Source organism: Rattus norvegicus, chromosome 5 (genome assembly GCF_021556685.1).
Source record: "Rattus norvegicus strain SHRSP/BbbUtx chromosome 5, alternate assembly SHRSP_T2T, whole genome shotgun sequence".
NCBI classification, from domain to species: Eukaryota; Metazoa; Chordata; class Mammalia; order Rodentia; family Muridae; genus Rattus; species Rattus norvegicus.
In genome coordinates this window covers 164104163-164129584 of record NC_141538.1, presented here as the reverse complement: position 1 = coordinate 164129584, position 25422 = coordinate 164104163, and the positions used below count along the sequence as shown (strand labels likewise).

At 41.7% G+C, this 25422-nt stretch overlaps 1 protein-coding gene across 2 annotated transcripts in view; it reads left to right on the top strand.

Moving 5' to 3' along the window:
- Positions 1-25422, top strand: part of Rex2l4 (reduced expression 2 like 4) — a 751000-nt gene that overhangs the window by 66478 nt on the left and 659100 nt on the right. The window lies entirely within an intron of this gene.

Sequence of the window (25422 nt, the reverse complement as noted above, 5' to 3'; positions counted from 1 at the left end):
CCATTTCTCTCCTTTCTCCCTCTTTCAGCTTTATCCCTCTTTTCTTTTGCCTCCTGTGATTATTTTCCTCCTTTTAACTGGGATTGAAATATCCATAGTTGATCCTTTCTTCTTATATATCATATGATCTATGAGTTATATTATGTGTATTGTGAAGTTTTTGTCTAATATCTGCTTGTCAGTGAGTGCATATGATATACATTCTTTTGTCCCTGGGTTCCTCACTTGAGATATTCTCTAGTCTTATCTATTGGCATGCAAATTTCATGATGTCCCAATTTTTAATAGCTGAATAGTTCTCTATTGTGTTGAAAAATACTATTTTCTGCAACCATTCCTTTGCTAAGGGACCTCTGGGATGTTTCCATCATCTGACTATTACAAATAAGGCAGCTATGAACACATTTGACATGTGCCATTGTGGTATCTTGAGAATCTTTTATGTATACGCCGAGGAATGGTATAGGTAGGTCTATAGGTACAACTATTTCAAATTTTCTGAGGAACTGCCAGATTAATTTCCAGAGTGTTTGTGCCAGTTTGCAATCCTACCAGCAATGAAGGAATGTTCCTCTTTTTCCATAGCCTCACCAGCTAGAGCATTTAGACAACAAAAAGAGTTTAATGGGATACAATTTTGTAAGGCAGCAGTCAATGTATCATTATCTGTGGTCGCTATCCTTGTATATAGGAGCAACCACCAAAATTCTACCAGAGAATCCCCACAGGTAATGAAAGACTCCCGGAGCGGGGAGACCCTCACTCAAGTCTTGGGATGATGTGACCCCCCAAGAACTCACGTGAGATCGCCCTTGCTGTAATAAACATGAGGTTTATTGATAGGAACCAGTGCACTGGGGTCGAGACTCATATCCCACGCAGGGACAGTGGAGTTTGACCCCCAGTACCTAAGACAAGGGAAATTTAAAGGAAGAAACCTCAACCCCAGCGGGTAGGGAGGGCATCATTGGAAAATGTCGAGAATACCAGTGAATCACTAGGAAGAGTTTTCTGTTTCTCAAGATTGTTTACTTTATGGCCCATCAGTTCCTGGGAGAAGCTTCCTGCTTCTCAAGATTATTCTCTAAGATTTTAATCTAACTTTTTGGTCAGCTAGTACAGGTCGAGGGCAGGGTCTGGAATTTGAGGTATTTAGGCCTTTTTAAAAACTTCTGACTTCTTAGCTGCATTTTTTATTCTTTCATTCCCTACTTCTTCTAGTGGCTAGTTCTAATCATAGAACTAAATTTTAGTATCTTTATAATATTGGCTTTCTTGTCCTCCTAAAGCATGATACTGTTGGCATAACATCAAAATCTGAGCAGTACTCACTCTTTCTGTAATGAAGGTAACTAGTTTCTTTAACACACATGGACCTATAATCAGAAGCAGAAGCAAAACTAAGAAGGGTCCCATAAGGGAAGATATCAGAGTAGTCATCCAAGGAGATCTACTAAACTAGCTCTCGAACCATCCCTGATGCGCTTCTCTGTCTCTCTGTCTTTCTCTAACCTTTCTCTAAGTTTATTCATGGAGTCTTTAATTACTCCTGAATGGTCTACATAGAAGCAACATTCTTTCTTTTAGTGTAGCACACAGACCTCCTTCTTCAAGGAACATCAGGTCTAATCTTCTCCTATTCTGAAGGACTACCTCTGAGAGGGAGGTTAGGTATTCTTGGAGGTCAGCTAAAAAGTCTTTTTTACTCTTTTTATATCTGAGTCATTGGCAGTACTGAATTCTCTATAAGCATTGCATTGCAGGGCAACAGCAGATGTCCTTGTGCTGCCCTTGCAGCATCTAGATAGCCTTAAGTAATTCTCAACTCCTTTTTTTTAAACTAAGTCTTTAGCATCAGGATTCCAATCTGGACACTATCTAAACCTACACACCAAGGTCATGACTAGCTTAGAACTTCTAAACTTATGATCCCTGAGGCACAGTCCCAAGAAGTGTTAGAAGTACTAACACACATAATGCCTTCATAGTAAGGGGATGGTACATCATTTGCAATAGAAATCAAGCCTATCCCCACACCTATCCCGATGGAACCCAGGGCAAACATGAAATTCTTGTTTCTAAAGCACACTCCTCAAGTGAGCATTATAGCAACCTCCCAGTCATGTCTCTGATGTATCTACTTATCTGATGTGCAAGTCTATGGAGCTTTTTGAAGATCTGAGTGTCCCTCTAGGTCCCAGCTCTCAGCCCCAACAGCTAGTACGCGGCTGGTGAGGGCTGAGACTTGATGGCTCTCAGGGTGGTCAGCAGGACCAGGTATGGTCCTTTCCAGCGAGGCTCAAGTGTCTGGGCTCCATGTCATTGTATGTAGCTGCATCTCTGACCTGGAACTGATGCGATGTCTCGGGGGTCCCCGGGGCATAGGCTGCTGCCAGCTGTGAGCAGATTTCTTTCTGTATCACCTGTAGGTCTTTTAGCCTGGCTAAAAGTCTGTAAATACAACGTAATTTCCAATCGGCCTCTAAATACTTGGCCACACCCTGGCTTACCTTGGCAACGAAAGTAGGGCCATTGTCTGACCAGATTACCTTGGGCACTCCAGACCTAGGGAAGATTTCTTCCAGTATCTTCTTGATGACTACCGAGGCCGTCTCTTGCTTGGTGAGGAAAGCTTCTATCTATTCCTGGAAATGTATCTACAAGCACTAGGAGATACTTGTGATCATATTTTCCTGGTTTTATCTCAGTGAAGTACACTTCGACTTTTCACTAAACTCTCTAGATCTCTTTGCCCTGTTTGTTTGCTAAGCCACTTACTGACATACCTTATACTTTTTTACTGCCTTTCTGGCTAAAATCTTTTTTTTTCTTTTCTTTTTTTTGGAGCTGGGGACCGAACCCAGGACCTTGCGCTTGCTAGGCAAGCGCTCTACCACTGAGCTAAATCCCCAACCCCTCTGGCTAAAATCTTAAAGTCTATTACATAAATCTTAACTACTTGGACAAGCTTCTCATCTAAGTGAGTCCATTTCTGTATTTGGCAAAGTGAGTCTTTTGTTTGTTCTCTGAGGAATATAGTTTTCCCTCAAGTGTGCCATTGTCTTTTTTTCGTTTAAGTAATTTGGGCCTTTTCTTCTATTGTACATTCTAAGTGAGGCCATCCCTTAGTCCAATCCCAGTTCCCAGTGGCTATCTCTTGCAGGCCTGTAACCAGGATAGGCTCCTGCATAGTCATTTCCCGAGCCAATTTATCTGCTTTGTTACTGCCCCATGCCACTGAATCTCTTCTCTCCTGATATCCTGAGCAATGAATAGTACTCACAGATGTTGGCTTCACCAGGGCATCCAAGAGATGGTAAAGGCATCTGTGGTGCTGATGTTCTAGGGGGTTGGGGTTCAGCCATTCCAGATGACATTTGTGTTGTCCACCACGGCAGCACCCACTTATCTCTGACCTTCATGAAGAGAACTGTTCCCGTCTGTAGACAAGGTAGCCTCGGCTTTCAGCAGGGGTCAATCAGCCAGTCATAGAGGTCTTTCCTCCCCCCATTGGCTTCTGCCAGTACTTGACACTCATGCTATGGTGGCTCCAGGTCAGGATTGGGCAGCAAGGTGACCAGATTGCCCCCAACCGGTGGAGAATCTAGTCCATGGCAGCTGACCAGTGGTCCCATCTTTTGGGACGTTCTATTCAAAGGCAAAACATCAGCCACTCTATCACAGTTTAAGTCCTGGATTGGGTGATAATTGTTAGTGCCCGGCTGGCAGGAACGGTGTGTTCCAGGCAGAATGGCACTAAGCCATACATCTCCCAGCATCAGGTACTGGTGCACTGAGACAGGTCTTAAGCTCCACATACACAGTCTGCAGATATGCATACACATGGCCTCACCCAGCCATTTCAGCCCATGTAAGCCATTTTGGAGAGCAAATTTCTCATGAGCAAGGGATAGGGGCAGTCAGGGATGACCATGAACTAGTGGGTTACCCGGCCCATGCCAAGGTCCACTGTTCTTCAGGCAGTCCATAAGTATTGTTTGTTGCCAGTACCCCTTGTACCCAAGGTCTTTGGATACTGGCCCACTGGGGCATAGGAGCACAGAGTGTTGGGTCCCTGTATCCACAAAACAACTGGGCGGGCTTCCCTTCTATCTCTGTGCATAGCCAACACTCTAGGACCGAGAGGCTCTCCAGTGGCCCCTCTTGTTCTTTCTGGGGCAGTCCCTGACCCAGTGTCCTTTTTCTTTGCATTAGGCACACTGATCTTTAGCCAGGAATTCTCTTCTGTTGCCAGGTGCTGTCTTCCTAGGTTCCCTAACTACTGTGGCCAGTATATGTTCCTCTCTTGTCTTTTATCTCTCTTTAGCTCTCCAGCTTCCTCTTCTTTTTTGTCTCTTTTCTTTCCTAGCTTTCTGCTCTTTTAGTCCTCTTTCTTTCTTTTTTCAGTCTCTCTGTCTGCATCTTCTTCTACAACTATTAGGTGCTGTCCACTTTTGTGCACAGACCCTGAACCACACATCAACCTTATTTTCTCTGCAACTTACAATAACTCTCTCAGTGACTTAGCTTAACCCTTCAAGTTTCTGCAACTTTTTCTTCATATCTTTTCCTTACTTTAGCCAAATTGTTGGGGCGTTTTTTCAGCCCCTCAGAGACCCACCATTGGAGTCTGATGGTAGACCTGGCGCTCCCTACCTTCAGGCATATTGAAGTCAACAGGCAGAAGTGAGGGCCTTCCATCCGTGTCTGGAACATTTTTTCTGGCCTCTAGTAGGATTCTGTATCTCCTGTAACAGCTACTAACAAGCATCTCAAGTGGGATGGCAAGAAAACAAGAGTCCAGAAAATAGAGGTCTGCCGAACAGGACAAATAGCATTCAGTCACACAGAAAGACAATCAAAAGATTAACAGACAAAAAATAGAAGTGCGCACAAAAACAAAAAACAAGCGGCCACCGCAAGATCACCACAAAACTGAACTGATTTAGAAGGGAGCTTCCATGAGCTCACCAACGACAGATGAAGGAGAGCAGTTTCCACATCACTCTTCCTTCTCAACCAAGGACAGATGAAAGGGGAGTGGATTCCACTTCACTCCTCCTTCCCAAGGGGACACCAAAGACAGATGAAGGACAGCAGATCAAAAGTAATGGTTAAGTCAAAGGTGTTTTCTGGAGGCCAGCCAATATCAAACGCAGGCCACTCCAAGGAGCAAAAAGTCTGCCACGGTGCAAATTGTGTGCTCTAGCAGTCCAGTGGTCTAAAGTCAAACTGAGTAGTCCCATCGTCAAAGTCACAAGTAACACAAAACAAAGACCTAAAATGCACAAAGACCACTCTAGAAAACTCAGAGGAGTCCCATCAGCAAAGTCACAAGTAACACAAAACAAAGACCTAAAACACACAGACAAAGACCACTCTAGAAATACAGACAGCTGGGAGGACAGGTCTCTTCTCCAGTCCAGGAGAATCACCGAATCCTCACCAGCACCCAGACGGGAATCTCCCAGGTGTCCCTGGGGTGCCCCCAGACCTCCTGGGATGTCTCCCAGGGCAGCACAATCGGTGAGCCCCTGGCACATCTACCGCTCACACTCACGTCTCTCCTGAGACACGAGCCTCCCTTCTCAGCCCGAGATGGGAGCGACTGCAAAACCAGAACTCCAGAACTCTTAAGCAAATACAGACCCAGAGTAGCAAATACAGACCCAGAGTAGCAATTACAGATCCAGAGTTTAGTCGGCACAAAACACAAGGACACAGACAAAGACACAGATGCTATCTCACCTCCAAGTGGGTCTTCGGAGACGAGGATGGTTGCTGATCCCGGACGAGCCCCCAAATGAAAGATCCCTGGAGCGGGGAGACCCTCACTCAAGTCTCGGGATGATGTGACCCCCCAAGAACTCACGTGAGACCGTCCTTGCTGTAATAAACATGAGGCTTATTGATAGGCACCAGTGCACTGGGGTTGAGACTCATATCCCACGCAGGGGCAGTGGAGTTGGACCCCCAGTACCTAAGACAAGGGGAAATTTAAAGGAAGATACCTCAAGCCCAGCGGGTAGGGAGGGCATCGTTGGAAAATGTCGAGAATACCAGTGAATCACAAGGAGGAGCTTACTGTTTCTCAAGATTGTTTACTTTATGGCCCATCAGTTCCTGGGAGAAGCTTCCTGCTTCTCAAGATTATTCTCTAAGATTTTAATCTAATTTTATGGTCAGCTAGTACAGGTAGAGGGCAGGGTCTGGAATTTGAGGTATTTAGGGCTTTTTTAAAACTTCTGACTTCTTAGCTGCATTTTTTTATTCTTTCAGTAATAAATAAATTCTTCAGAGTGACTGGATATAAAATTAACTCAAACAACTCATTAGCCTTACATTATCAAGGGGTAAATGGACCATGATAGAAATTAGGAAAACAACACCATTAACAATAGTCACAAATAATGTAAAATATCTTGGTATAACTCTACCCTAGGAAGTCAATGATATGTATGACAAGAGCATTAAGTACCCGAAGAAAGAAATGGAAGAAATCCTCGAGATAGATCTCCCATGCTCATAGATCATTAGACTCCACATATTAAAAGCAGCCATGTTACCAAAATCAATCTGCAGATTAAATGAAATCCCCATCAGAATCTCAACTCACTTCCTCACAGACATGGAAAGAGCAGTTCTCAACTTCATATGGAATAACAAAAAAACCTAGGATAGCAAAAACAAATTTTCAGCAATAAAAGAACTTCTGGGTAAATCACCATCTGACCTCAACCTTACTACAGAGTAATAATAGTGGTTAAAAATTCATGGTATTGGTACAGAGACAGACACTTAGGTCAGTGGAATAGAATCAAAGAACCAGAAAAAACCCCATAAAACTATGGACACTTGATATTTGAAAAAAGAAGCCAAAATGATACAGTGGAAAAAAAGAAAACATCTTCAACAAATCATGGCAGTTTAACTGGTGATCTGCATGTTTAACAATCCAAATTGATCCATATTTATCACCAAGTGCAATGCTCATATTCAAATAGTTCAAGGGTCTTAATGTATAACAAGACACACTGAATCTAACAGGAAAAAAAGTGTGAAAGTTCCTCTAATATATTGGCACAGGGCAAAACATTTCTTGAACACATCACCAATTTGTTAGGGTCTAAGATCCACAATGGGCAAATGAAACCAAATGAAACAGAAAATGTTCTATAAGGCAAAATAATCTCTCAGTAAGAGAAATTTGCAACCATAGAAATGGGAAAAGGACATTCCTAAGCCTACATCCAATATGGCACTAATATAAAAAAATAGAGCAAAATATAATAAGAATTCAAGAAGTTAAACCCAAAAAACCATGTAATACAATTTAAAAATGGGATCCAGAGTTAAATAGATTTCTTAAAAGTGCAATCTTGATTAGTCAAGGAACATTTAAAGAAATATTCAACATGTACAAGGTGATCAATTCATGCTTCAAGGACCACATATCACCATGGACTTCTGCCACCACATACTGTGCCTCACGATTAGCTACAAGGTCTCAAAGAAATTACCTAAATTTGCTGCAGTTCTACAAGCTATCAGAATAGTTTGCCATCCTATCTGTATGCTTAACCACTAGTAGTTGGAAGTGTTAAACTGCTCTTATTGTCACAAGGAGAAAGCCGCACAGAAACTCAACAAAACTGAAGATTCCACATAAAAAAGGAAAACTTTAACACCCTTGGTTATCCTTTCAGCAATATTTTAATATTTATTTGAGTAATAGTTTCAAATTAATTTTTAATCATTCCCTTTAAAATGTTGCCCTGTCTCCTGGTCCTCTTTCCCAGATTTCTTCATTTCCTTACTCCCCCACTGCGACTTGAGAGAGGGTTCCCTCCTTCTTCCCTCAACCCTCCAGGTGTCCCCATTCTCTTTCCATCAAGTTCCTCTATGATTATGCACATCCTCTTTCACTAAGACCAAAAACGTAGGTCCTCTGCTACACATGTTCAGTGGGCCTGTATCCAACCTTTGTAAGATCTTTAGATGGCAGAGTAGACTCTGGGAAGTCCCAGGATTCTGGGTTAGTTGACAGCATTGGACTTTGTTTTGGGCTTCCATTCCCTACAGTTCCTTGAAGCTGGGTCGTTGACATTCTCTCCACATCGAGTCCCTTTCTTTCTGTCATGCATGGTCTCTTCAGGTTTCATCTTCGGACTATTGAGCATGAGTTTGTTTATCTCCTGCTGTTTATCCCTCCCAGTTGTTTTTGCTTCTGTTTTTTTTTTAAATTAACTTGAGTATTTCTTATTTACATTTCGAATGTTATTCCCTTTCCTGGTTTCCGGGCAAACATCCCCCCAACCCCTCCCCCTCCCCCTTTATATGGGTGTTCCCCTCCCCATCCTCCCCCCATTACCGTCCTTCCCCCAACAATTACTTTCACTCGGGGTTCAGTCTTGGCAGGACCAAGGGCTTCCCCTTCCACAGGTGCTCTTACTAGGCCATTCATTGCTACCTATGAGGTTGGAGCCCAGGGTCAGTCCATGTATAGTCTTTGGGTAGTGGCTTAGTCCCTAGAAGCTCTGGTTGGTTGGCATTGTTGTTCATATGGGGTCTTGAACCCCTTCAAGCTCTTTCAGTCCTTTCTCTGATTCCTTCAACGGGGGCCCCGTTCTCAGTTCAGTGGTTTGCTGCTGGCATTCGCCTCTGTATTTGCTGTATTCTTGCTGTGTCACTCAGGAGAGATCTACATCTGGTTCCTGTTGGCCTGCACTTCTTTGCTCAATCCATCTTGTCTAATTGGGTGGCTGTATATGTATGGGCCACATGTGGGACAGGTCCTGAATGGGTGTTCCTTCTGCCTCTGTTTTAATCTTTGCCTCCCTATTCCCTGCCAAGGGTATTCTTGTTCCCCTTCTAAAGAAGGAGTGAAGCATTCGCATTTTGATCATCCGTCTTGAGTTTCATGTGTTCTGTGCATATAGGGCAATTCAAGCATTTGGGCTAATAGCCACTTATCAATGAGTGCATACCATGTGTGTTTTTCTGTGATTGGGTTACCTCACTCAGGATGATATTTTCCAGATCCATCCATTTGCCATGAATTTCATAAAGTCATTGTTTTTGATAGCTGAGTAATATTCCATTGTGTAGATGTACCACATTTTCTGTATCCATTCCTCTGTTGAAGGGCATCTGGGTTCTTTCCAGCTTCTGGCTATTATACATAAGGCTGCGATGAACATAGTGGAGCACGTGTCTTTTTTATATGTTGGAGCATCTTTTGGGTATATGCCAAAGAGACGTATAGCTGGATCCTCAGGTAGTTCAATGTCCAATTTTCTGAGGAACCTCCAGACTGATTTCCAGAATGGTTGTACCAGTCTGCAATCCCACCAACAATGGAGGAGTGTTCCTCTTTCTCCACATCCTCGCCAGCATTTGCTGTCAACTGAGTTTTTGAACTTAGCCATTCTCACTGGTGTGAGGTGAAATCTCAGGGTTGTTTTGATTTGCATTTCCCTTATGACTAAAGATGTTGAGCATTTCTTTAGGTGTTTCTCATCCATTCGACATTCCTCAGCTGCGAATTCTTTGTTTAGCTCTGAACACCATTTTTTAATAGGGTTATTTGACTCCCTGCGTTCTAACTTCTTGAGTTTTTTGTATATTTTGGATATAAGGCCTCTATCTGTTGTAGGATTGGTAAAGATCTTTTCCCAATCTGTTGGCTGCTGTTTTGTCCTAACCACAGTGTCCTTTGCCTTACAGAAGCTTTGCAGTTTTATGAGATCCCATTTGTCGATTCTTGATCTTAGAGCATAAGCCATTGGTGTTTTGTTCAGGAAATTTTCTCCAGTGCCCATATGTTTGAGAGTCTTCCCCAGTTTTTCTTCTACTAGTTTTGGTGTATCTGGTTTGATGTGGAGGTCCTTGATCCACTTGGACTTAAGCTTTGTACAGGGTGATAAGCATGGATCGATCTGCATTCTTCTACATGTTGCCCTCCAGTTGAACCAGCACCATTTGCTGAAAATGCTATCTTTTTTCCATTGGATGGTTTTGGCTCCTTTGTCAAAAATCAAGTGCCCATAGGTATGTGGGTTCATTTCTGGGTCTTCAATTCTATTCCACTGGTCTATCTGTCTGTCTCTGTACCAATACCATGCAGTTTTTATCACTATTGCTCTGTAATACTGCTTGAGTTCAGGGATAGTGATTCCCCCTGAAGTCCTTTTATTGTTTTTTTTTAATCATATGCTTTTTCTTTTTAATATTTGCTTTCTCATAACATACACTTATATATTTCCCATCGATTTCTGTGGCAATTTCCTAGTGGTTTACATGATTTTTTTTTCATTTGGTACTCAGGACTAATCTTATTTACAGCTTCCATGAAACAAAACAGTTTCTTTTTTTTTTTTTGTAAAATTTAAACATGCATACAATGTATTTTTATCTTTTTCACCCAGCTACCACATCCCTTCAATGCCCCCTCTCCAGGGTCCACCAGTCTGTTTCCCATCTGACTTAAGGTTCTTTTTTTTTTTTAAATTCATTTAATACTTAATAATAATTCTTTTGTTTCCGGGCAAACATCTCCCTCCCCCCTCCCCTTCCTTATGGGTGTTCCCCTCCCAACCCTCCCCCTATTGCCGCCCTCCCCCCAACAGTCTAGTTCACTGGGGGTTCAGTCTTAGCAGGACCCAGGGCTTCCCCTTCCACTGGTGCTCTTACTAGGATATTCATTGCTACCTATGAGGTCAGAGTCCAGGGTCAGTCCATGTATAGTCTTTAGGTAGTGGCTTAGTCCCTGGAAGCTCTGGTTGCTTGGCATTGTTGTACATATGGGGTCTCGAGCCCCTTCAAGCTCTTCCAGTTCTTTCTCTGATTCCTTCAACGGGGGTCCTATTCTCAGTTCAGTGGTTTGCTGCTGGCATTCGCCTCTGTATTTGCTGTATTCTGGCTGTGTCTCTCAGGAGCGATCTACATCCGGCTCCTGTCAGTCTGCACTTCTTTGCTTCATCCATTTTGTCTAATTGGGTGGCTGTATATGTATGGGCCACATGTGGTGCAGGCTCTGAATGCGTGTTCCTTCAGTCTCTGTTTTAATCTTTGCCTCTCTCTTCCCTGCCAAGGGTATTCTTGTTCCCCTTTTAGAGAAGGAGTGAAGCATTCACATTTTGATCATCCGTCTTGAGTTTCATTTGTTCTAGGCATCTAGGGTAATTCAAGCATTTGGGCTAAAAGCCACTTATCAGTGAGTGCATACCATGTATGTCTTTCTGTGATTGGGTTAGCTCACTCAGGATGATATTTTCCAGTTCCAACCATTTGCCTACGAATTTCATAAAGCCGTTGTTTTTGATAGCTGAGTAATATTCCATTGTGTAGATGTACCACATTTTCTGTATCCATTCCTCTGTTGAAGGGCATCTGGGTTCTTTCCAGCTTCTGGCTATTATAAATAGTGGAGCACGTGCCTTTTTTATATGTTGGGGCATCTTTTGGGTATATGCCCAAGAGAGGTATAGCTGGATCCTCAGGCAGTTCAATATCCAATTTTCTGAGGAACCTCCAGACTTGTCCCGCGCGCGACCTCTCGCCGACAAGAAGCACGCGGACATTTAGAAATCCTTAATGTGACCACTTTATTAATCTTAGAAGAGGAAAAGCCACGCTGCGCCAACATGGCACGCTTATAAAACCCTAGTTCGGCGCACCCACACCTGATTGGTTGTTACCCATGATCTCATAAGGCACGCCCCGGAGTGGGCAAAGACCTGGCATGAAGGCACTCTTGCACATGCGCACAGTTAACTTCCTGAAAGGGGGCCGGCTGGCGCAGCGAAGGCTGGCGCCATCTTGCAATGGCGGAGTCTATCCTGGCCTTCCAGGTGGGGCGCAGTGGAAGCCAGCACCATCTAGTGGTGGTGAATGTTATTGCGGCCCTCTACATCTCACCCTTATAATTTATATAATTTATAGCAGTCATGATCACCCTATCGCGTGCAATGATGAAACCTCAGCGATGTGCAAGAGCTGATCAAAGGATCACTGAGTCTCTCTCAATCCCAGTGCAATGGATCCACAGATCCATGGGGTGCAGGAGCAGAGAAGTCAGATACAGAGAGAGTCCCTCTCCTCCCAGTGCAATGGACCCACAGATCCATGGGGTGCAGGAGCAGGGAACTCAGATACAGAGAGAGTCCTGAGCAAGATAACCAAATTCCAGGGGAGGCCCCTAGTACAATGGCCACAAGTGCTTGAGTGATAACGACCTTGTCACGTTACTGTTGAGATCTGAGTTTGCAAACCAACCAAGTATGAACACTGATCACAGCATAGGGCTGCATCAACAGAGCCACTCCTGAGTAAGTAGTGGGCACCTCATTTTGTCCTCCTCAGCTGTTACCACCAAGGACCATAGTCAAGCTGCTCTTATAATAAAATTTTGAATTCCCAATTGTTAGTAACTACTCCAGAAAGTTCACCCACTGTACTTGTCTAACAATAGATTGGGGGAGGAACTCCAGATACTGCAGACACAATGTGTGCAGCAGTAATGGCTGCTACAATAGCAGCGAAAGTGTCAAGGTCTTTTCTAGGACAGTTCAGGATCAGTCATTCTTCTCTGGGACAACCAGCAGATAATGGAACCATTTCTGAGATCTGTATAACCAGGACAGAGTTCTCCAGTCACTGTAGCTTTACACAGGTAGTTTTCTGTGAAGCTAAGGTCTGTAAAATGACAACACCAGTTACCAGTTAAGGCAGCAAGAGTCACCAGGGAAATGAAGGGACAGCAATGGCTGGAGTCCAGTCTTCCCCAGCAAGCAGCAGTGTGCAGAGGGTCAGAGAGCAGGCCATAGTGGGACAGGACACACGCATCGGTAACACTGACTGCAGCAATGGCAAAATCTCTATGATGACAAAGGATGGAGGGGAATCTTCTATCTTCCTCTCAGGGCAGAGGAATGACTCCAGGGACCAGAATCACGAGAGCTGAATCTTCATGTAACCAGGATCAGCAAGTCTCAGCAACCACCTCTGGCAGCTGGCATACTCTTGTAGCATCCTGTAGAAAAAACACAAACATTCCCTCTTCCCCATATAAAATATCTGGACAGGAACATGTCAATAAGTGGATCTCTCTATTTCACCTAGGCAGAAGTATGTCTAGTTGTAGGGTGCCATAAACTTTGGCATCCAAAATTTTAAAATTGAAATAAAAGGAGCATATTTTAGCATACAGGGATAACTCCCCCTTTAATATATTAAGATATAGTAAAGATATTATTTATTAATGTAAGTCCTCAAGGATTAAGTTGAGGACACTGAGCACTTGTATTTATAAATTGACTTGTGTACCAAATTATTGTCTCCAGCATAATTGTATTGGATATATAAAGAATGAGATTTTTTCACTAATTGTTCTTATGTAAGGACTATAATCTGTCTGGTATCTTGTCCTCCCTTGCTAAAGAGCCCAGGCAATCCAGTTTGAGTTCTTAAATGTCCTATAAAGGAACAGTATTTAGTGCTCTTAACCACTAAGCCATTTCTCTAGCACCTCACAAACTTTAATTACCTAAACATAAGCATTAATTAGAAATGTCAAATCTTGTAAATATTGTCCAGATTCAGTCCCTGAGCTGGCAAGGTGAAGCTGGGAGTTGAAAGTAAGCAAATGGAGTCTTCCTCTTTTCGTGAGGGTGTGTTATCAACTCTATTACCATTTTTAAAGAGCTGGGTCTATGGTTTTGTTTAGTTGTCTGAGCCAGAGCACTGAAGGGACAGTGAGTTGTCAGACATTTACACTGAAATCATTCACTGATTTTAAGTAGAAAACCTGTCTCTAATAAAGAATTAAGTAATTGAAATCAATTGTAAACCACAAGCCACACGTTGGCTATCAGTATATGAATAGAAAGCTTGATTTTTTAACATTTAAAAACAGTGGCTAAAGCCCGGAATGTAATAATCTGTGCTGAAGCAGCAGAAACTCAAGAGAATAAACAAGTGATCCAATCATACATGTAGCCTTTTCATTAGATGAACCACCTATAAATACAGTAAGCGCATTTCCTATGGGTAGTATGCACAAATATACAGGAAGTACAAAAGCATGTAAAGAGTAAAATTATCAATTTTGCCTGAAAAATTTGTATATGTAATAGGCCAAATATCAGTATTTAGTAGTAACCAATTAACTGTTGTTTGGAATAAGATATGTTTTACCAGGTTTCTATTCAAAATACTTCCATGACTCCAGTCCACAACTCTGTACTAACACAGCTGAAGCTTTATCTCCAATGTGCATAACAAAGACCTAAGTCCTCTGGTAAGGTGAGGTACTTAGCCAATTAACATATCTTTAGTAGCTTAAAATTAGTTTCAAATATTCTTATCTGGAGTAGTTCAACAGCTACTCCCCAAATATTAAAGCTCATTTTAAGAGCAAAGGTTTGTAGTAAAAATTTCTATATACATTGAAAGATTTAAGTTCTAACTTCTTACACTGAAGAAGCAACAAAATTATATAATATAAGGCTGTTAGCCATTCTTAATGATATCACTTTATGGGCTCTCTAAAACTATAAGCAAGCTCACGAAATGAAAACTCACAATTGCTATGACGAAAACAAATTGTATAAAATCAATCCTCTAAATCTGTCTTGAAATGGCAGTTGGAGTAAGGAAACTGGCTGTAATGCTCTCACAAGTTCTAAAACCTCATCAATCCTTTATAAATCCTGTAACGATCTCTACCTGTTTGATTTTTCCGTAATTAAAAATAAGTTTGAGTTAGTCAATGTAACACTGACAATCCTAAATCACAATCTTTAAGTTCTCTTTGTAACACCAGAACACAGCCACGAGGTCACCTGAGTTCTGAGTATGTGACTAGGCAGCTGTTCTCCGGGCAGTGGAAATTAGCATTAAAATACAGATAACTTCAGGGCAAGCCACAACTTTGGAAAGTAAAACTCAACCTCCAACAAACAATCTAGTCTCCAAGGCACCCCAGGTCTATCTATTATGTTACAAAGTTTGACTGTCAATTCTTACATTTGGACGCATTGTGCGGTCTCCAATACCTCAACAAGGGACAATGTCCTAAATTCTTTTAGAAGCCTGGTTTCTAGGATAAGAGTTCCATAAAAATATTACCTCAATTTAGACCTGTTTCCCTAGGTTGGCTCATGTCACATGTTATCTAGAATGACTCCATCCAGATTACCAGCTTTATGTCAACTTTCTGTTACCAATATTATACCTTTTTAACCATATCCAATAACTTGAAAGCCAATAGTCCATAACCAAGGCAAGTAGAGCATATTTATACATTTAAAACCAATGAGAAACAAAATTGAAGTGGCTACACCTATCTTTAATATTTAGACCAAACACCATTTTTACCTTTTTAGCTATGATTTTAAGAGAAGCACCTTGTCACCTGTTGAGTCAAATAATAAGTCAGGGATTTTTCTAAGAGAAACAGCTATCAACCCTTGTATGAAGAAGCTGTTGGTGCTTTTAAGATCAGCTCCTGTAGACGCTTAGCCTCTGGGCAGCTTCTCCAGCTAATCTAGACACCTGGCTCCAGGCACAGGGCTCTAAAAACCTGATTGAAACTGTTTTTTATTCATTTGTTCCTTTTTGAAACGAGTTAAAACCCAGTCAAGGTGTGCACGACCAGCAGGTAAAGTTTTTACCATTTTTTCTTTTGAACATGAAACATGAAACATTTAGACAACGAGAAACAAAAACCACAGACATACACTGACAGACATGGGGACATCCTGGTGCACCAGAGACAAACAATAGACAAAGAGGGAAAAATCCAGATGGTGTTCACGGTGACTATCCACTCGGGTGGAGTTGATATGGGCGATGGATTGTCTCAATTCCTGGACTAGTCCACCAACGTGTTGAAACCCAATTCCTGTAAGATACTGAGAGATATTATCTGAGCAGTACGACCGACATTCGCCAATGGTATGGAAGTGAAACACAGCCCTGAGTATATTTACTCACAACCCAATTACATTAACTCCATCAGGCTGTGCACGGGCACTGAAATGTCCTTTTGTTTGATACTCCTGAATAAATTTTCAGGCGGTCTGCCTCTATCAAATCTGAGCAGTATGACTCTGTAAAGCTGTCGCGTCAGCGCCTGGACGCCGCAGCGTCCCCAGAGCCGGCACCGGACCTTAAGCACGCTTCTAACAGGCACAAAGACAAAATTTTTCTCCCAAAATACTGTGTTCCTTTTACCTCCTCCCTTTTCACCCGGGGCGTTCTTTCCCCAATCTTTCACTTCCAAATTGGAAGGGTCTGGTGCTTGAGATCGATCAGTTCATTGCAACTTTTCACTACCCTCTGTTTCTGACCCTCTGTCGCCTCGCCCTTCCCCCAACACTCTCTGCTTTGCTGTTATAGCTGGGCAGTTCCCATGCGACCTCTGACGCCGTTTGGCGGTAACTAGAAACTCAAAGGTCAATAGAAACAACCCGAGGGTTGCCAGAGCAACCATAACGGCACCTGCAGCGTCCGGCAGGGGACTGAGCTGGAGCAGATCAAGGCTAAACATGGTCTCTCAGAGTTTTTTACCTGCATTCCACAGTTTCTGGATTTCTTCCGTGAAACGGAGGCTTCCTCTTGGCACCAGCGATGATGTAGCTTTTTTGTGTCCCGGGTTCTCGGCACCAATTGTCCTGCGCGTGACCTCTCGCCGACAAGAAGCACGCGGACATTTAGAAATCCTTACTGTGACCACTTTATTAATCTTAGAAGAGGAAAATCCACGCCGGGCCAACATGGTGCGCTTATAAAACCCTACTGCGGCGCACCCACACCTGATTGGTTGTTACCCATGATCTCATAAGGCACGCCCCGGAGTGGGCAAACACCTGACACGAAGGCACTCTTGCACATGCGCACAGTTAACTTCCTGAAAGGGGGCCGGCTGGCGCGGCGAAGGCTGGCGCCATCTTGCAATGATGGAGTCTATCCTGGCCTTCCACGTGGGGCGCAGTGGAAGCCAGCGCCATCTAGTGGTGGCGAATGTTATTGCGGCACTCTACACAGACTGATTTCCAGAATGGTTGTACCAGTTTGCAATCCCACCAACAATGGAGGAGTGTTCCTCTTTCTCCACATCCTCAACAGCATCTGCTCTCACCTGAGTTTTTGATCTTAGCCATTCTTACTGGTGTGAGGTGAAATCTCAGGGTTGTTTTGATTTGCATTTGCCTTATGACTAAAGATGTTGAACATTTCTTTAGGTGTTTCTCAGCCATTCGGCATTCCTCAGCTGTGAATTGTTTGTTTAGCTCTGAAACCCATTTTTTAATAGGGTTATTTGTCTCCCTGCGGTCTAACTTCTTGAGTTCTTTGAATATTTTGGATAAAAGGCCTCTATCTGTTGTAGGATTGGTAAAGATCTTTTCCCAATCTGTTGGTTGCTGATTTGTCCTAACCACAGTGTCCTTTGCCTTACAGAAGCTTTGTAGTTTTATGAGATCCCATGTGTCGATTCTTGATCTTAGAGCATAAGCCATTGGTGTTTTGTTCAGGAAATTTTTTCCAGTGCCCATGTGTTCCAGATGCTTCCCTAGTTTATCTTCTATTAGTTTGAGTGTATCAGGTTTGATGTGGAGGTCCTTAATCCGCTTGGACTTAAGCTTTGTACAGCGTGATAAGCATGGATCAATCTGCATTCTTCTACATGTTGACCTCCAGTTGAACCAGCACCATTTTTCCATTGGATGATTTGGATCCTTTGTCAAAAATCAAGTGCCCATAGGTGTGTGGGTTCATTTCTGGGTCTTCAATTCTATTCCATTGGTCTATCTGTCTGTCTCTGTACCAATACCATGCAGTTTTTTATCACTATTGCTCTGTAATACTGCTTGAGTTCAGGGATAGTGATTTCCCCCAGAAATCCTTTTATTGTTCAGGATAGTTTTAGCTATCCTGGGTTTTTTGTTAATCCAGATGAATTGCAAATTGTTCTGTCTAACTCTTTGAAGAATTGGATTGGTATTTTGATGGGGATTGCATTGAATCTGTAGATTGCTTTTGGTAAAATGTCCATTTTTACTATATTAATCCTGCCAATCCATGAGCATGGGAGATCTTTCCATCTTCTGAGGTCTTCTTCAATTTCCTTCTTCAGTGTCTTGAAGTTCTTATTGTACAGATCTTTTACTTGCTTTGTTAAAGTCACACCGAGGTACTTTATATTATTTGGGTCTATTATGAAGGGTGTCGTTTCCCTAATTTCTTTCTCGGCTTGTTTCTCTTTTGTATAGAGGAAGGCAACTGATTTATTTGAGTTAATTTTATACCCAGCCACTTTGCTGAAGTTGTTTATCAGCTTTAGTAGTTCTCTGGTGGAACTTTTGGGATCACTTAAATATACTATTATATCATCTGCAAATAGTGATATTTTGACTTCTTCTTTTCTGATCTGTATCCCCTTGACCTCCTTTTGTTGTCTGATTGCTCTGGCTAGAACTTCAAGAACTATCTTGAATAAGTAGGGAGAGAGTGGGCAGCCTTGTCTAGTCCCTGATTTTAGTGGGATTGCTTCAAGTTTTTCTCCATTTAGTTTAATGTTAGCGAGTGGTTTGCTGTATATGGATTTTACTATGTTTATGTATGGGCCTTGAATTCCTATTCTTTCCAGGACTTTTATCATGAAGGGGTGTTGAATTTTGTCAAATGCTTTCTCAGCATCTAATGAAGTGATCATGTGGTTTTGTTCTTTCAGTTTGTTTATATAATAGATTACGTTGATGGTTTTCCTTATATTAAACCAACCCTGCATGCTTGGGATGAAGCCTACTTGATCATGGTGGATGATTGTTTTGATGTGTTCTTGGATTCGGTTTTCCAGAATTTTATTGACTATTTTTGTGTCGATATTCATAAGGGAAATTGGTCTGAAGTTCTCTTTCTTTGGTGGGTCTTTGTGTGGTTTAGGCATAAGAGTAATTGTGGCTTCATAGAAGGAATTCGGTAGTGCTCCATCTGTTTCAATTTTGTGGATTAGTTTGGATAGTATTGTCATGAGGTCTTCTATGAAGTTCTGATAGAATTCTGCACTAAGCCCGTCTGGACCTGGGCTCTTTTAGGTTGGGAGACCTTTAATGACTGCTTCTATTTCTTTAGGAGTTATGAAGTTGTTTAAATGGTTTATCTGTTCCTGATTTAGGTTCGGTACCTGGTATCTGTCTAGGAAATTGTCCATTTCCTCCAGATTTTCCAGTTTTGTTGAATATAGGTTTTTGTAGTAGGATCTGATGATTTTTTTAATTTCCTCTGTTTCTGTAGTTATGTCTCCCTTTTCATTTCTGATTTTGTTAATTTGGACACACTCTCTGTGTCCTCTCGTAGTCTGGCTAAGGGTTTATCTATCTTGTTGATTTTCTCAAAGAACCATCTTTTTGTTCTGTTGATTCTTTCTATGGTCCTTTTTGTTTCTACTTGGTTGATTTCAGCTCTGAGTTTGATTATTTCCTGCCTTCTACTCCTCCTGGGTGTATTGGCTTCTTTTTGTTCTAGAGCTTTTAGGAGTGCTGTCAAGCTGGTGACATATGCTCTCTCCTGTTTCTTTCTGCAGGCAATCAGAGCTATGAGTTTTCCTCTTAGCACAGCTTTCATTGTGTCCTATAAGTTTGGATATGTTGTACCTTCATTTTCATTAAATTCTAAGAAGTCTTTAATTTCTTTCTTTATTTCTTCCTTGACCAGGTTATCATTGAGTAGAGCATTGTTCAACTTCCACATATATGTGGGCGTTCTTCCCTTATTGTTATTGAAGACCAGCTTTAGGCCGTAGTGGTGTGATAGTACGCATGGGATTATTTCTATCTTTCTATATCTGTTGAGGCCCATTTTTTGACCAATTATATGGTCAATTTTGGAGAAAGTACCATGAGGAGCTGAGAAGAATGTATATCCTTTTGCTTTAGGATAGAATGTTCTATAAATATCTGTTAAGTCCATTTGGTTCATGACTTCTCTTAGTCTGTCTACGTCTCTGTTTAATTTCTGTTTGCATGACCTGTCCATTGATGAGAGTGGGGTGTGGGAATCTCCTACTATTATTGTGTGAGGAGCAATATGTGCTTTGAGCTTTAGTAAGGTTTCTTTTACGTATGTAGGTGCCCTTGTATTTGGAGCATAGATATTTAGGATTGAGAGTTCATCTTGGTGGATTTTTCCTTTGATGAATATGAAGTGTCCTTCCTTATCTTTTTTGATGACTTTTCGTTGACAATTGATTTTATTTGATATTAGAATGGCTACTCCAGCTTGCTTCTTCTGACCATTTGCTTGGAAAGTTGTTTTCCAGCCTTTCACTCTGAGGTAGTGTCTGTCTTTGTCTCTGAGGTGTGTTTCCTGTAGGCAGCAGAATGCAGGGTCCTCGTTGCATATCCAGTTTGTTAATCTATGTCTTTTTATTGGGGAGTTGAGACCATTGATGTTGAGAGATATTAAGGAATAGTGTTTATTGCTTCCTGTTACATTCATATTTGGATTTGAGGCTATGTTTGTGTGCTTTTGTTCTCTTTGTTTTGTTGCCAAGACGATTAGTTTCTTGCTTCTTCTAGGGTGTAGCTTGCTTTCTTATGTTGGGCTTTACCATTTATTATCCTTTGTAGCCCTGGATTTGTAGAAAGATATTGTGTAGATTTGGTTTTGTCATGGAATATCTTGGTTTCTCTATCTATGTTCATTGAGAGTTTTGCAGGATACAGTAACCTGGGCTGGCATTTGTGTTCTTTTAGGGTCTGTATGACATCTGTCCAGGATCTTCTGGCTTTCATCGTCTCTGGTGAGAAGTATGGTGTGATTCTGTAAGGTCAGCCTTTATATGTTACTTGACCTTTTTCCCTTATTGCTTTTAATATTCTTTCTTTATTTTTGTGCATTTGGTGTTTTGACTATTATGTTATGGGAGGAGTTTCTTTTCTGGTCCAATCTATTTGGAGTTCTGTAGGCTTCTTGTATGCTTATGGGCATCTCTTTCTTTAGGTTAGTGAAGTTTTTTTCTATGATTTTATTGAAGATATTTACTGGTCCTTTGAGCTGGGGGTCTTCACTATGTTCTATACCTATTATCCTTAGGTTTGATCTTTTCATTGAGTCTTGGATTTCCTGTATGTTTTGAACCAGTAGCTTTTTCTGTTTTACATTATCTTTGACAGTTGTGTTGATGATTTCTATGGACTCTTCTGCTCCTGAGATTCTCTCTTCTATCTCTTGTATTCTGTTGGTGATGCTTGTATCTACGTTTCCTTGTCTCTTCCTTTGGTTTTCTATATCCAGAGTTGTTTCCCTGTGTTCTTTCTCGATTGCTTCTATTTCCATTTGTAATTCCTTCAATTGTTTGATTGTGTTTTCCTGGAATTCTATCAGGGATTTTTGTGATTCCTGTCTATAGGCTTCTACTTGTTTATTTATATTTTCCTGCGTTTCTCTAAGGGAGTTCTTCATGTCTTTCTTGAAGTCCTCCAGCATCATGTTCAAATATGATTTTAAATCTAGATCTTGCTTTTCTGGTGTGTTTGGATATTCAGTGTTTGCTTTGGTGGGAGAATTGAGCTCCGATGATGTCATGTAGTCTCGGTTTCTGTTGCTTGGGTTCCTGCGCTTGCCCCTTGCCATCAGATTATCTCTGGTGTTACTTTGTTCTGCTATTTCTGATAGTGGCTAGACTGTCCTATAAACCTGTGTGAGAGGAGTGTTCTAGACCTGTTTTCCTGTTTTCTTTCAGCCAGTTATGGGAATGCTTCTCTTTTTTAACAGAAACTTCAGATAGACTTTGAGTTTGTTAGTGTGAAAACTCCCAAGTTCTATACGATGGCATTTAGTGCTATGAACTTTCCTTTTATCTCTGATTTCTTAGTGCCTCAAAAGTCTGGGTGTGCTATGCCCACATTTTCACTGAATTCTAGAAAGTCTTCAATGTCTATCTTTATTTCTTTCCTGACCCAATCAGTCATCACCTGAGGTTCTCTCTTCCATCTCCTGAATTCTCTTTGTGATGCTTACAACGGTAGCTCTTGTTTTCTCTCCTAGGTTTTGCATTTCTAGCATTGCTGCAGTTAGATTTCTTTTTTTTTATTATTCTTTTTTTTTATTAACTTGAGTATTTCTTATATACATTTCAAGTGTTATTCCCTTTCCCGGTTTCCGGGCAAACATCCCCCTCTCCACTCCCTTTCCTTATGGGTGTTCCCCTCCCAACCCTCCCCCCATTGCCGCCCTCCCCCTATAGTCTAGTTCACAGGGGGTTCAGTCTTAGCAGGACCCAGGGCTTCCCCTTCCACTGGTGCTCTTACTAGGATATTCATTGCTACCTATGGGGTCAGAGTCCAGGGTCAGTCCATGTATAGTCTTTAGGTAGTGGCTTAATCCCTGGAAGCTCTGGTTGCTTGACATTGTTGTACTTTTGGGGTCTCGAGCCCCTTCAAGCTCTTCCAGTTCTTTCTCTGATTCCTTCAACGGGGGACCTATTCTCAGTTCTGTGGTTTGCTGCTGGCATTCGCCTCTGTATTTGCTGTATTCTGGCTGTGTCTCTCAGGAGCGATCTACATCCGGTTCCTGTAGGCCTGCACTTCTTTGCTTCGTCCATCTTCTCTAATTGGGTGGCTGTATATGTATGGGTCATATGTGGGGCAGGCTCTGAATGGGTGTTCCTTCAGTCTCTGTTTTAATCTTTGCCTCTCCCTTCCCTGCCAAGGGTATTCTTTTTCCTCATTTAAAGAAGGAGTGAAGCATTCACATTTTGATCAGGGATTTCGTTTGTTCTAGGGATCTAGGGTAATTCAAGCATTTGTGCTAATAGCCACTTATCGATGAGTGCATACCATGTATGTCTTTCTGTGAATGGGTTAGCTCACTCAGGATAATATTTTCCAGTTCCAACCATTTGCCTACGAATTTCATAATCTCGTTCTTTTGATAGCTGAGTAATATTCCATTGTGTAGATGTACCACATTTTCTGTATCCATTCCTCTGTTGAAGGGCATCTGGGTTCTTTCCAGTTTCTGGCTATTATAAATAAGGCTGCGATGAACATAGTGGAGCACGTGTCTCTTTTGTATGTTGAGGAATCTTTTGGGTATATGCCGAAGAGAGGTATAGCTGGATCCTCAGGCAGTTCAATGTCCAATTTTCTGAGGAACCTCCAGACTGATTTCCAGAATGGTTGTACCAGTCTGCAATCCCACCAACAATGGAGGAGTGTTCCTCTTTCTCCACATCCTTGCCAGCATCTGCTGTCACCTGAGTTTTTGATCTTAGCCATTCTCACTGGTGTGAGGTGAAATCTCAGGGTTGTTTTGATTTGCATTTGCCTTATGACTAAAGATGTTGAACATTTCTTTAGGTGTTTCTCAGCCATTTGGCATTCCTCAGCTGTGAATTCTTTGTTTAGCTCTGAACCCCATTTTTATTAGGGTTATTTGACTCCCTGCGGTCTAACTTCTTCAGTTCTTTGTATATTTGGATATAAGGCCTCTATCTGTTGTAGGATTGGTAAAGATCTTTTCCCAATCTGTTGGTTGCCGTTTTGTCCTAACCACAGTGTCCTTTGCCTTACAGAAGCTTTGCAGTTTTATGAGATCCCATTTGTCGATTCTTGATCTTAGAGCATAAGCCATTGGTGTTTTGTTCAGGAAATTTTTTCCAGTGCCCATGTGTTCCAGATGCTTCCCTAGTTTTTCTTCTATTAGTTTGAGTGTGTCTGGTTTGATGTGGAGGTCCTTGATCCACTTGGACTTAAGCTTTGTACAGGGTGATAAGGATTGATCGATCTGCATTCTTCTACATGTTGCCCTCCAGTTGAACCAGCACCATTTGCTGAAAATGCTATCTTTTTTCCATTGGATGGTTTTGGCTCCTTTGTCAAAAATCAAGTGACCATAGGTGTGTGAGTTCATTTCTGGGTCTTCAATTCTATTCCATTGGTCTATCTGTCTGTCTCTGTACCAATACCATGCAGTTTTTATCACTATTGCTCTGTAATACTGCTTGAGTTCAGGGATAGTGATTCCCCCTGAAGTCCTTTTATTGTTGAGGATAGCTTTAGCTATCCTGGGTTTTTTGTTATTCCAGATGAGTTTGCAAATTGTTCTGTCTAACTCTTTGAAGAATTGGATTGGAATTTTGATGGGGATTGCATTGAATCTGTAGATTGCTTTTGGTAAAATGTCCATTTTTACTATATTAATCCTGCCAATCCATGAGCATGGGAGATCTTTCCATCTTCTGAGGTCTTCCTGATTTTCTTTCCTCAGTGTCTTGAAGTTCTTATTGTACAGATCTTTTACTTGCTTGGTTAAAGTCACACCGAGGTACTTTATATTATTTGGGTCTATTATGAAGGGTGTCGTTTCCCTAATTTCTTTCTAGTCTTGTTTCTCTTGTTGCTTCCATTTCCCTTTGAGGCCTTGGACCGTTTCATCATAGCCTTCTCCTGTTTGTGTTTTTCTTTGCATCTTTATATTTATTTGTGTCATCTTTTAATGTGGCTATCTGTTTGAATGTATTTTCCTGTGCTTAATGATAGGAGCCCAGTATAGCTGTGCTCTAAGAGGCTCTGTCAGTCCCGGAAAAATACAGATGGGGATATACACAGCCAAATATTGGAACAAGAATTGGGACCCCAATGTGGAAGTTAGGACAAGGACTGTAGGAGCTGATGGGTTTTGCAACCTCAAAGGAAGAACAAGAATATCAACCACACAGAGCCCCCACATCTTTCAGGACTTAAACCACCAACTAAAGTGTACAGAGGGGGTACCCATGGCTCCAGCTGGATATGTAACAGAGGATTGCCTTATTTGGTATCACATGCTAAGAAGCCCTTTTGTCCTTTGGTGGTTTGATGACACATGATAGAAGAATGCTAGGCCACTGAGGGAGGAGTGAGTGGACGAGAGGGGGAGCAAGTCATGTGGATGGGAGAAGGGAGTAAGGTATATCGGGCTTCAGGAGGGAAAACTGGGAAGGGGGATAATATTTGAAATGTAAATAAAATAATAAATAAAAAATAAATGCATCTGAGGAAATGCTTTTATTTCTTTCCTTAACTAATCTCAGATGAATTATTAATGACTATTATGTTTAATGTATTCACATATGCAGAATCAGTTAGCTGTGGAAGTTATTTTTTTGTGTACCAGCCTTATGTGGGAAAGAATCAAACTCACCACAATGGAAAACATGTACCTCTGCCCTTTCACATGTGTCCATGGGCTCAGAACCCTGTAATTTAAGGACAGACACCTGAGTCTGTGGTTGTGTTTCTGAGCTCTCTCTGCCATGCTTAGGTTGAATCCATTTTAACTCGCCATAATCATCACAACAGTTTTTGAATGACAGGAGTCTTCTGAGAATCCTAGAACTCATTATAATCATAAAAAGTGTTGATTTCTTAGCTA